General features: G+C 38.7%; 1 long non-coding RNA gene across 1 annotated transcript; it reads right to left on the bottom strand.

Moving 5' to 3' along the window:
* Nucleotides 1-304: 304 nt before the first annotated feature.
* LOC141277969 (uncharacterized) lies at nt 305-5136 on the bottom strand. The gene is made up of 3 exons (XR_012329964.1): nt 4859-5136; nt 2401-2463; nt 305-429 (listed from the first exon to the last, which is right to left on the bottom strand). It is a non-coding gene; the product is annotated as an uncharacterized lncRNA (long non-coding RNA).
* Between the last annotated feature and the right edge of the window lie 5910 nt (nt 5137-11046).

Genomic DNA, 11046 nt, shown 5'->3' on the forward strand with positions numbered 1-11046 from the left:
ATTCCCTGTGCTGTACAGTAGGTCCTTGTTGGTTATCCATTTTAAATATAGTAGTGTGTACATGTCAATCCCAAATTCCCTAACTATCCCTGCCCCCCATCCCTCCCCTCTGGTAACCATAAGTTCATTCTGTATGAGTCTGTTTCTGTTTTGTTCGTATGTTCATTTGTGTCATATTTTAGATTCCACATAAAAGTGATATTGTATGGTATCTGTCTTTCTCTTTCTGACTTACTTCACTTAGTATGATAATCTCTGGGTTCATCCATGTTGCTGCAAATGGCATTATTTCATTCTTTTTAATGACTGATTGGTATTTCATTGCATATATGTACAACATCTTCTTATCCATTCATCCACTGATGGACATTTAGGTTGCTTCCATGTCTTGGCTACTGTAAATAGTGCTAGGCACTGTTCTTGATGCTTCTGAAGATACAGAGATGAAGACAAAGTCAATGCTGCCTTAAAGCTTAAGCTCCACCAAGGAAGGTTATGAACAAATAAACAAATAAATATAAAATGCACGAATGTCAGATAACAATAAGTTATTTAAGTGCTGGGGTAGAACTTGTTAGGTCCCGTGAAGAACTAACAATTTGGTGGAGGAGACAAAGCATGAATATACAAAAAGTTAAATGGTTAAAAGTGTCAAGCAACCTAAATAAGAATTGAAAAAGGCATCAAAGATTAATTTCTATTAAGTGCTGTAGAAAGCAAATGATGGAAGTGTGGAAGGGGGCAAGATTTGCTCTGGGTGTCAGTGTTCTGGGGACGTTGCGGGGAGAAGACTGAAGAATAGATACGGCTTTGCTGGTTGCAGGGAGGAAGGTGTATTCCTGGGGCAGTGAAAACAACTTAATTGTCTCAATGAGACAACTGAAAGTTCATTTTTCTGCTCATAGTTGCTAAATGTGACAGATTTAAAGAGTGTAAGTTTGGCCCTTACAGCTCTTAACACTAAATCTGAAACCCCGTTCAATTTCATCAACCTGACCTCAAAAACATCAGCATGGTGCCTGGAGGTTCATGCATCAACTTCTGAACCTCACCAGATGGATGTGCTTTAAAAAAAATGCAAACAAAACACTACATTTACCATGCCCTGTAGAGTATGAAAACCTAGCTGACATTCTCATTTACTCATCATCCGTCTCCTTTAATATGTCATCCATCATTTGCTCTCATTTCCCTTAAGAGCTTGTGAAAAGTTGGAGGGCAAATAGCTGAGCAGTCGAACGCTTTCCGTTATTTCTCTGATGGGACTGCAAGGAGGAAGCTAAGTTCCGTTGACAACAATGGCTGATGCACAACTGAGTCTTGAGGCAGGATGAATAGCAACGTGATTTTGAACTAGTGGAGCACTTCTCTGTTGGGTAGAGCATTGAAATGCCGGTTGAGAGTAAAAAGTTCGTTCGGGTTTTTCCATAATGTCTTATGGAAAAACCCGAACGAACTTTTTAACCAACCAAAGGATACAGCTTTGTACCGATCCAGGGATAGGTATATTTCAAAATAAGGTGCTGCTAAGCAACCTTTCTGGAAAGGAGCCTCTCTGTCCATGCTCCCTGGAATTTGAACAGACGTCTAGAAGAGTAGGGCCAGATCCTTTCACACATTCCCTTGAAATCCTAAAAAGGTAAACTTGAAATCAATCCTGTGGGCTAAGGTGGCTGAAACATATGTGAAAGAAATGAGAGAATGTTTTCAAGCAATGAAAAGGAAGTGGTAGATGAGTTTTTTCTCCTATATTGATGGAGACGTTGAGGAAATAACAATGGCATATTTTTTAAAAAAGCAACCAACAGTACATCCTTATTTAACTGTTATTTAACTTCAACAATGCCTTAGGTGTCAGAGACACCTTTAGAGGAAGGGGAATCAAATTAAATTTCCAGGCTCAATGATTGCCCATGGAGCCTTGTAACCTGAAGACTCAACTGCCTTCCTTCTGAGTGGGCTGTTTTTCCAGCTCATTGTGATTTTTCTTCTGAGACTTTTTGAGGGATGGGGGTAGCACTATGGTGTTGAGATAAAGATAAAATTCACGAGTGTTTGTGATATATACACACTTCAATTATTTAGAAATATTTGAATTGATCTCGTCAGAGGGAATGTGTTCTAAAATTAAAAACTCAGAATTGAATATATCAATATTCCAATCACCAAAATAAAGAAATTTAAAATGAATTCAGTGAGTTAATATTAAGTGCTGAGTGTTTAATAAAAGTCACTATGTTATGTGCCATGGGGAATATGAATAAAGACATGACATACATCCTTTGAGAGCTGCCGCTCTTACTAATGTCCCAAACAGAGTCTAAAAAATAGAAGCAAATAAATGTTTATAAAACTTTAGTGGCTGTGTTTATATATACATATTGGTTTCAAAAATCTTACCAATGTCCAGTGCCGTCAAATAAGATTTTCCGTAAGAGGGCCCTTCTTATGGGAGATTAGACTCTAAGTCAGAGGAAAAATGAAAATGGTAAAATCCCATTTCGTCTCAAGTTGTGCATTCTTCTACCTCATCATAACATAACCAACATAGCCAGATTTTCCTCTAGCAGTGGAAAAAAGCTGCTGATGCTTGCTAGGCCAGCAATAAGTGTTGGTTTGTGTTTAGGGCCCTTACTCAGCTCTGTCCTTGGACCTGGGTAAGAAGAACTCCTGTCCTGAGCCATGTATTTTAGACTGCCTCCCTAAATATCACAAAGTATTTTTTAAAAGAGTAAATAAGTGTATTAAAAATATATGACTGCTTCTTGTCACTTAGGATCCAGGGCTCAGTGCCCGTCCAGCATGATCCATTACCAGGGCTGGCTACATAATTTGTGGGGCTGAGTGCAAAATGAAAATGTCCCTTTTGCAAAAAGCAGGAAAAATTGTGAAAGATGCAAATGACGATATTCTCTGTCCTTCTTCCACTGGTGTCTCCCTCGCGTGACTTGGAACAATGTTTTTTAATTTGCTCCTTAATATCCCAAGTAAGGGAGTTTACATTTTTAAATTATTAGCATGCATCTTACCATTCATCTTTATTTTGTACAATGCAAACTGTAAATGTGAACGTCAGATCATGTAGCTTACGGGCAGAATTACTGAAATTACACATTCTGCATCTTGTGGCTCAATCCCAGGAGCAGGCCAGGAAAGACAAAACACAAGCCAGAGGAAGAAAGAAAGGCTACTGCCCCCAACCACGGTTGCAGCCAGCTGAGGGAGAGCTTGGGATGGAGATACTGGCTGGGTAGGGACCCTCCTTCCTCTCCGATGGCATAGATGCAAGGAAATCTTGCATAAAGTATTCTTGCCTTGCTTTCCTTCCTATCCCCATTTATGGTTCTGAAGATATTTAAGAATAAGTGTGGTATTTTCAACAGTTGTCTCAGTAGGTGAGAGACATGTTCACGTTACTGAATATTCATTTCGCTGTTAAATTTGTAAAATGTAGGTCTAGATATAATGGGCATCGAATGTGATTGTGACTATATAGGCAGCTAGATGCAGACTGACTGCTGGAAATGTGAGTAGTCTTTTCATTAAAAAATTAATGACAATGAAATGTTCAAGCCTTTTCAACTTTACTTAAATACTTTCATTTAGATTTTAGATAAGCATGAATTATAATTTATATCATGTCTTTTCATTTTAACAGATTTTTGATATTTTAGAAGGATAATTTTGAAAACATGTATGCAAAAATAACTAACTTTCCTTTTTTTACATTTACTTTAATTTACATTTTTGTATATGAAGCATATATTTATATTTTACTTTGTGCTAGAACAATACCATATTGAAAAAAAATTTTGTGAAAATATTGTTTGTAACAATATAATTAGTGAAACAAAGAAAAGAATGATACATTTTTATGAGAAAAATGCATAATACTTTGTATATTGTGTATTCTTTACCTTATTACTCATCCAGATACCACTAGCCCATAAACAGGATATTCCTACATGCATAATAATAATTCCATTATCTTTGATGTTTTGCCTACTTTATATAAAAACAGTAGCTTTAATTACATTCATTTTTTAACTTTTGTCAATATGAAGGTATAATTTTCAAGGTTCAGCAGATAGGATTTTTCTACTTAACTCTTTGTTAACTTGATTTATAACTTTCAAGTATTTAGGCATGGTTTACAGGCCTCTATCTGTAGTCTTGCCCTGGGCCTCAATTGTTTGGTGAAGAAAAAAAAATCCCACTCATAGAAGAGAGTTTGCCTTTATGAATGGGACCAGTTGAGGGACTATAGATTCAAATGTCTCCCTTCTCAGACTCACTCCAGGGTATGGACTCTTTGAGCTTGGAACAGTTGATAAAATTACTTGCATTACTAGATTGATTTTTCTCTTTGAGCAAACACACATAGTTGAATATTGTAAGTTAAATGTAATCATAATGCTACTCCACTCTAAGGCAGATGCTGAAATGAATAAATGGCTCATTATTAATTAGTTGTTTTATTAAAGTTAACAGGTTATGGCTTTGCTATAATTTTAGTGTTTTACCTTCATTCACCTAGTCATTCATTCAACACAACTTAATTGTTGGGCATGAAAGACACAAATACAAATAAGATATTCCATTTTCACTTTTGGCAAGATGCTGAAATAGACACTATGAATGGGTCTTTGCTACAAAATAGCTAGCCATACCTTTAACAAATTGAAATCTTTACAGAAAATAAGAGGAAATTTCAACATGACTTTCCAACTGTCAAAAACTGTGAAGCCTCTGAGACTTTACCCTGCTTTCCTGCTAACAAGTTGCCTGCCACAGTTTCATGGACGCTGGCGGAAGACACGAAACACCCAGGTCAGAGACAATGCATATTATTACTCACAACACAGCAGGCAGCATGTGCTTCATGCTTTCATAAGTTTCCTTGTCCTCCAGGCCTCATGGGGTAGTGGAGCCGCCCAAGTGGATGCTGTATATGCAGTGGGTTTATATCCTAGCTGAGGAATGCTCAGATTAGGAAAACACCATCTTTTAAAGGGATTACTAGCAAACTTGCTCAACTTTTACCCTAGAGGGAGAAACTATGTTTATTATTCTGGATAAATCTGCCCTTTGCACTAAATGGAAAGAGTATCTACATCTTCCAAGGCAGTTTGCTCTACAAAAATCCTTAAAAAGATATTTCAGAACAAAAACTTCTACTCAGAGGACACACAGAAATGTCAGAGATTCATAGATAATTTTCTTCCAACACCCACCAGAAATAACTTAAAGCAAACACAAATAAAAGGTGAATGATGAGCAGTGAACAAATATAAAGTGGGTTTTCTATGTCTTTCAAAATTGGAAATAATCCTCTCAAACCTTACCCCTGCTTTATCAACTAAGTTTATGTAACATTCTAAATTCTTTGTCGTCATTTCAACAATCTTCACAGCATCTTCGCCAAGGATATATTCCACTTCAAGAAATCATTTTGACCTCTCGGCATGAATCACAGATGTTTGTAATGGCTTCTAGAATGGTGACTCCTTTCCAAAAGATTTTCAATTAATTTTGCCCAGATCCATCAGAGGCATCATTAGCTATAGCAGCTATTGCCTTACAAAATATATTTCTTAAATAATAAGACTTGAAAATCAAAATTACTCATTGATTTATGGTTTACAAAATGTATGTTGTGTTAGCAGACATGAAGACAGCATTCATCTTGTTACACATCTCCATCAGAGCTCTTGGGTGACCAGGTGCATTGTCAATAAGCAGTAACACTTGGAAAGAAATTTTTTTTTCTGAGCAGTAGGTCTCATCAATGAGCTTAAAATAGTCAGTGAACCATGTTGTAAATAGATGTGTTGTCATTTAAGCTTTGTTGTTCCATTTAGAGAGCACGGGCAGAGTAGATTTAACATAATTCTTTCAGCATGGTAAATGAGCATTGGCTTCAACTCAGTCATCAGCTCCGTTAAACCCTGCGAAGAGAGGCAGCCTGTGCTTTGAAGCTTTGAAGCCAGGCACTGACTTCTCTCGAACTATGAAAGTCCCAGATGGCATTTTCTTCCAATAGAAAGCTGTTTGGTCTCCACTGAAAATCTGTTGTTTAGTGTAGCCACCTTCATAAATGATCTGAGCTGGGTCTTCTGGATAACTTGCAGCAGCGTCTCTATCAGCATTTGCTGCTTCCCCTTGCACTTCTATGTTATGAAGCCGTTTCTTTCTTTAAATCTCATGAACAAACCTCTGCTAGCTTCACACTTTTCTTCTGAAGCTTCCTCATCTCTCTCTTAGCCTTCATAGAATTGAAGAGAGTTAGGGCCTTGCTCTGGATTAGGCTTTGGCTTAAGGGAATGTTGTGGCTGGTTTGATCTTCTATCTAAAGCAGTAAAACTTTCTCCGTATAGGCAATGAGGCTGTTTTGCTTTCTCATCATTCGTGTGTTCACTGGAGCAGCACCTTTAATTGCCTTGAAGAAATTTTCCTTCTCATTCGCAACTTGGCTAACTGGCACAGTAAGCCTAGCTCTCTGCCTATCTCAGCTTTTTTTTTTTTTTTTTTTTCAGTACGCGGGTCTCTCACTGTTGTGGCCTCTCCCGTTGCGGAGCACAGGCTCCAGACACGCAGGCCCAGCGGCCATGGCTCACGGGCCCAGCCGCTCCGCGGCATGTGGGATCTTCCCGGACCAGGGCACGAACCCGTGTCCCCTGCATCGGCAGGCGGACTCTCAACAAATGCGCCACCAGGGAAGCCCCTATCTCAGCTTTTGACATGCCTTCCTCACTAAGTTTAATCAATTATAACTTTTGATTTAAAGTGAGAGACATATGACTTTTCACTTGAACACTTAGAAACCATTGTAGAGTTATACATTGACCTAATTTTAATATAATTGTGTCTCAGGGAATAGGAAGGCCTGAGAAGAAGGAGAGAGGCAGTGGAGTAGCTGGTCATTGGAGCAGTCAGAACACATAACACATTTATTAAGTTCACTATCTTATATGGGCATGGCTTGCATTGCCCCAAAACAGTTATAGTAGTTATATCAGACGAGAAGAAGGAGAGAGGCAGTGGAGTAGCTGGTCATTGGAGCAGTCAGAACACATAACACATTTATGAAGTTCACTATCTTATATGGGCATGGCTTGCATTGCCCCAAAACAGTTATAGTAGTTATATCAGACGTCGCTGATCACAGATCATCATAACAAATATAATAATAATGAAAATTTTGAAATGTGATGAGAATTACCAAAATGTGAGATAGAGACAAAGTGAGCAAATTCTGTTGGAAAAATATTCCCAATAGACTTGCTCAACTCAGATTTGCTACAAACCTTCAATTTATTAAAAAAACACAATATCTGCAAAGGGCAATACAGAAGAGCAATAAAATGAGGTATGCCTCTATAACTTGTGTAAATCATGTGTTACAGCGTCCAGAACATAGAAATCACTCAATACATAAAACTGAATTATTTTTCATGTTTCCTGGAGACTGTGGTTTAAGTTCCAATACTTAAGAGATTTGACCTGAGAACACTCCCATTCTATGAGGGAAAAGATGATGAGATGGTGCATGTTAACTCAACTAGTCATCTCACAATATATGGAAGTCAAAGCTTTATGCCACACACTTGAAACTCATGCAGTGAGGCATGTCAATTACATCTCGGTAAACCAAGAAAGAATTGATGCTGCTATTTAAAAAAAAGAAAAAAGTTCTCCATGACTTATTAAGAAATGATAGAACTGGATCCATCCCTTCCCAAATGTCACCCTAATTTTTTGAGACTCCTGGGCCTCTCCAGTCTATGTGAGCAAAAGATGAAGAGTTTAGGAAACCATCTTAGAGGATGATTCAACATGGCACAGATGAACTCAGCAATTGGAGGAGAATAAAACTACATCATAGTGAGTTCACACAGTTCAGTAAACCAGTCACATGTTCTATTCTTATTACTATAAAGGTCAAAAGAATAGAAATTCCATGTCTAGAATCATAATTCTATCCATCCTAATATCATTCTGATGCCCTAATTTATATTCTAATATTAAGTAACAGCATTTTCTAAGCATAATTTTTAGTTTTCATAGAGTATACCATGTTTTGTAATTTAGAAAGCACTTTAGCTTATATTATCTCATTTAATCCTAACATTTGATACATTAGGTAGGGTTAAAAAGTTCTTATTTTTGGTATTTTACACAGAATGAAACAATTTTCTAAGATACTGAGGTCATGCAACTAGAACTAGGCTGAGCTAGGATCCTTTCATCCAATATTTAGCAAATGCATACTAAATATGATGACATGTCATACACTCTTTAAGATAGCAGAAGTACAGTGGTCAAGGTGACATACAAAATACTTAATTTCTTAGCACTTACATCCTGGTAGAGGTAGATAGATGAAAAATAAATAACTAAACAAGGCTATCTCAGCTAGTTATAAATTCAATGAAGGGAAAAATCAGAGTACGTTCTAGAAAGTGAACAGAGGTAGGGGTGAGGGTCCACTTTGGGCTTGGTTGCAGGAGATTACACTGGAGCGTAGTCCTGAGTGAGGAAGAGCCAGCCACATAAAATACCTGGGGGAAGCATACCCCAGGCAGTGGGAACAGCAAGAACCAAAGACTGGAGGTGAAAGTAAGTTTGTCCTTTTCAAGCAACAGAATGTAACTGAGCTTTAGTAAAGTAGCGTAAGAGCGTGAGGGAAGACTTAGGTGAGGAAAGCAAGGGCCAGGTCCCGTAGGGCCTTAAAGACTTCGCGAAAGATTTTGCATTTCATTTTCAGTGCAATGGGAAACCACTGGAGGGTTTTAAATTGGGGTGTTTACATTTCAAGAAGTCTTTCTTGTTGTATAGAGACTGATGTTGGGGAACAAGAGTGTAGGCAAGGTGCCGTTTTGAAAGTCTTCTAAGCAAGAGATGATCCCGGGCTCCGGTGGTGGCAGCCAGACTGACTGAATGACTGGATGCCGGATTTAAAAACCCATTGTTGGATTAGAAATCTAGCGCCCCTTTCATTGGAACCCATGTGACTTCAAAGTTTCCAAACGTATCACCCAGCTCTGGTAGGACCTTGGCAACACAGCTCTCTCTCCCCCGCACTCCTGTGGTTCAATAAATTTGACCTTCGTCAATTCCTAGAAACTACCAAACACGTTCCTTTGCACCACCTTTGTGCTCTCACAACTGTCTTCTCATCCTTAAGGACTTAACATAAGAGATGGTCCCTAACTACCTTAGAGAATTATATAGTCCTCGCCTGCTCTTGTCTATCCCTTCTGATCCTTCCTATCGTCGTCATAATGTCTAACAATTTATCTGTTTACTTGTCTGTCTCTCTCACTAGAATATATTCTTTTTCATAGTTATGTCCCACCACATTAGGTTTTCAGTCAACAGTAATAGCTAGCACTTCGGATCACTAAATATATGACAAAGAGTATCGTGAGCACTTTACATATATTAATGTAATCCTCCCAATAACCCTGAGGTTGCATCTATTATAATTCACCTTTTATGGCCGAGAGAATTACAGGGTTGAAGGAACTTGCTGAAGATCCCCAAATTAGTGAAAAAGTGATTCTAGGATGTGGATACAGGCAGCCTACCTCCTGAGCCTGCAGTTTTGACCATTACCTTAATCTTCCTTCAAAATAATGGATAAATCAATAACGATGATACGTAATCCTCCCCTTAGCTCTAAATGATGTTTTAAGTGTATTTTTTAACATGGATAAATGAATGAATGTTGTTACGGATGAACAACAACAAAACCCAAATTGTTCTCAGCTCCACGTATGCTTTTATTGAAATGACTCAACGGAAACGATGTCACTTCCCAGTTTCTGCTGCCTGAGATTGTTTATTTTTTTTTTTACCCTTCGAATAATATGGGGGGCATGATGAATTTTTCTCCCACTGCTTCTTACCCTGTGGTTTCTATAGATCATGTGATGTTTTACATTTCATTGAGTTCTGCTACTTCTAAGCTGCCAGGTTCACTGTCAATCTCATCTCTCAAATTCTTTGACCAAGTTATTGAGCAATCAAAAAAGCACCTTGAAAAATATTTATAACAGAGTTTTCTCCATAGCCTGTTTGTTACAGACTGATTTACATGCACAGTCATGACTGGGTGAGTCTTAGCCAGGTTTTCCTCATGTTTGTGGCCCCAGCACCCGGCACAGTGCTTGGCACACAGTGGAAACTCGATACCTATTTGTTCAATGAATAATGAACCCAGCATATGAAACCTATTAGATAATCTTGGCCATGTGTCTCATTTGGTGAAATCATATAAAATGCATCCAACTAAGCCTCTGCTACCTGCTTAGGTCCTGGCTGATAGAGAAATCGTAGCACTGAAGACTTCTGGCAGGTGGGGACCATGGGGTGACTAGCTCTGCTGTTCTCCTGCTGGTCTAGCAGCACCACATTTCCTCTCTGACTGTCTGGTCACCCACCTTTGCTCATTCTGTGGCTGATGCCCTGCTCAGCTTCTCCAGCCTGACTCATGGCATGACCTGCTTTCCAGGCTCTGCGCCTTCCTTCTGGTTCCCAGACTCTGACGGGCATTCTCCTTCCTGGCACCGAGCTTCTGTGGACAGATATCTGGGAACAACCCCACCTTGGCATGGCCTGGGGGATCTCAGTTTCCATCCCACCTTCATCCTGAGCCTGCCCCCTGGCCAAAAACAAAAAATTACTCACTGCCAGTGCTGATGGGTCTTATCCTAGGTTGGAATGATCTATTTTCACCAACCGCCAGATTCATCTTTGTTCTTACAACTTTTTGGATGCTTAAACGCCTTGTTTTTTTATTTCTCTTTTGGTCACCTTAATTCTCCCTTTCTTTTCTTATCTACAGTTTCATCAAACGTTTTGCCTGTCTCAAATACATATCCGACCAATCTGAAGACAAACACCAATGCCTCAGTGCTTCTTGAAAAGAAAACCTCCCTGGTGAGGGAAAACCTCCTAGAATTTCTCTGTGTTAAGAGTTGAAAACAATGCTTGGAACAAAAGTAGGAAAACGAAGGCAGCTCTTCAAGCTTTGCAAAGGAG

The sequence above is a fragment of the Tursiops truncatus genome, chromosome 1 (assembly GCF_011762595.2).
Source record: "Tursiops truncatus isolate mTurTru1 chromosome 1, mTurTru1.mat.Y, whole genome shotgun sequence".
In the NCBI taxonomy this organism is placed as follows: Eukaryota; Metazoa; Chordata; class Mammalia; order Artiodactyla; family Delphinidae; genus Tursiops; species Tursiops truncatus.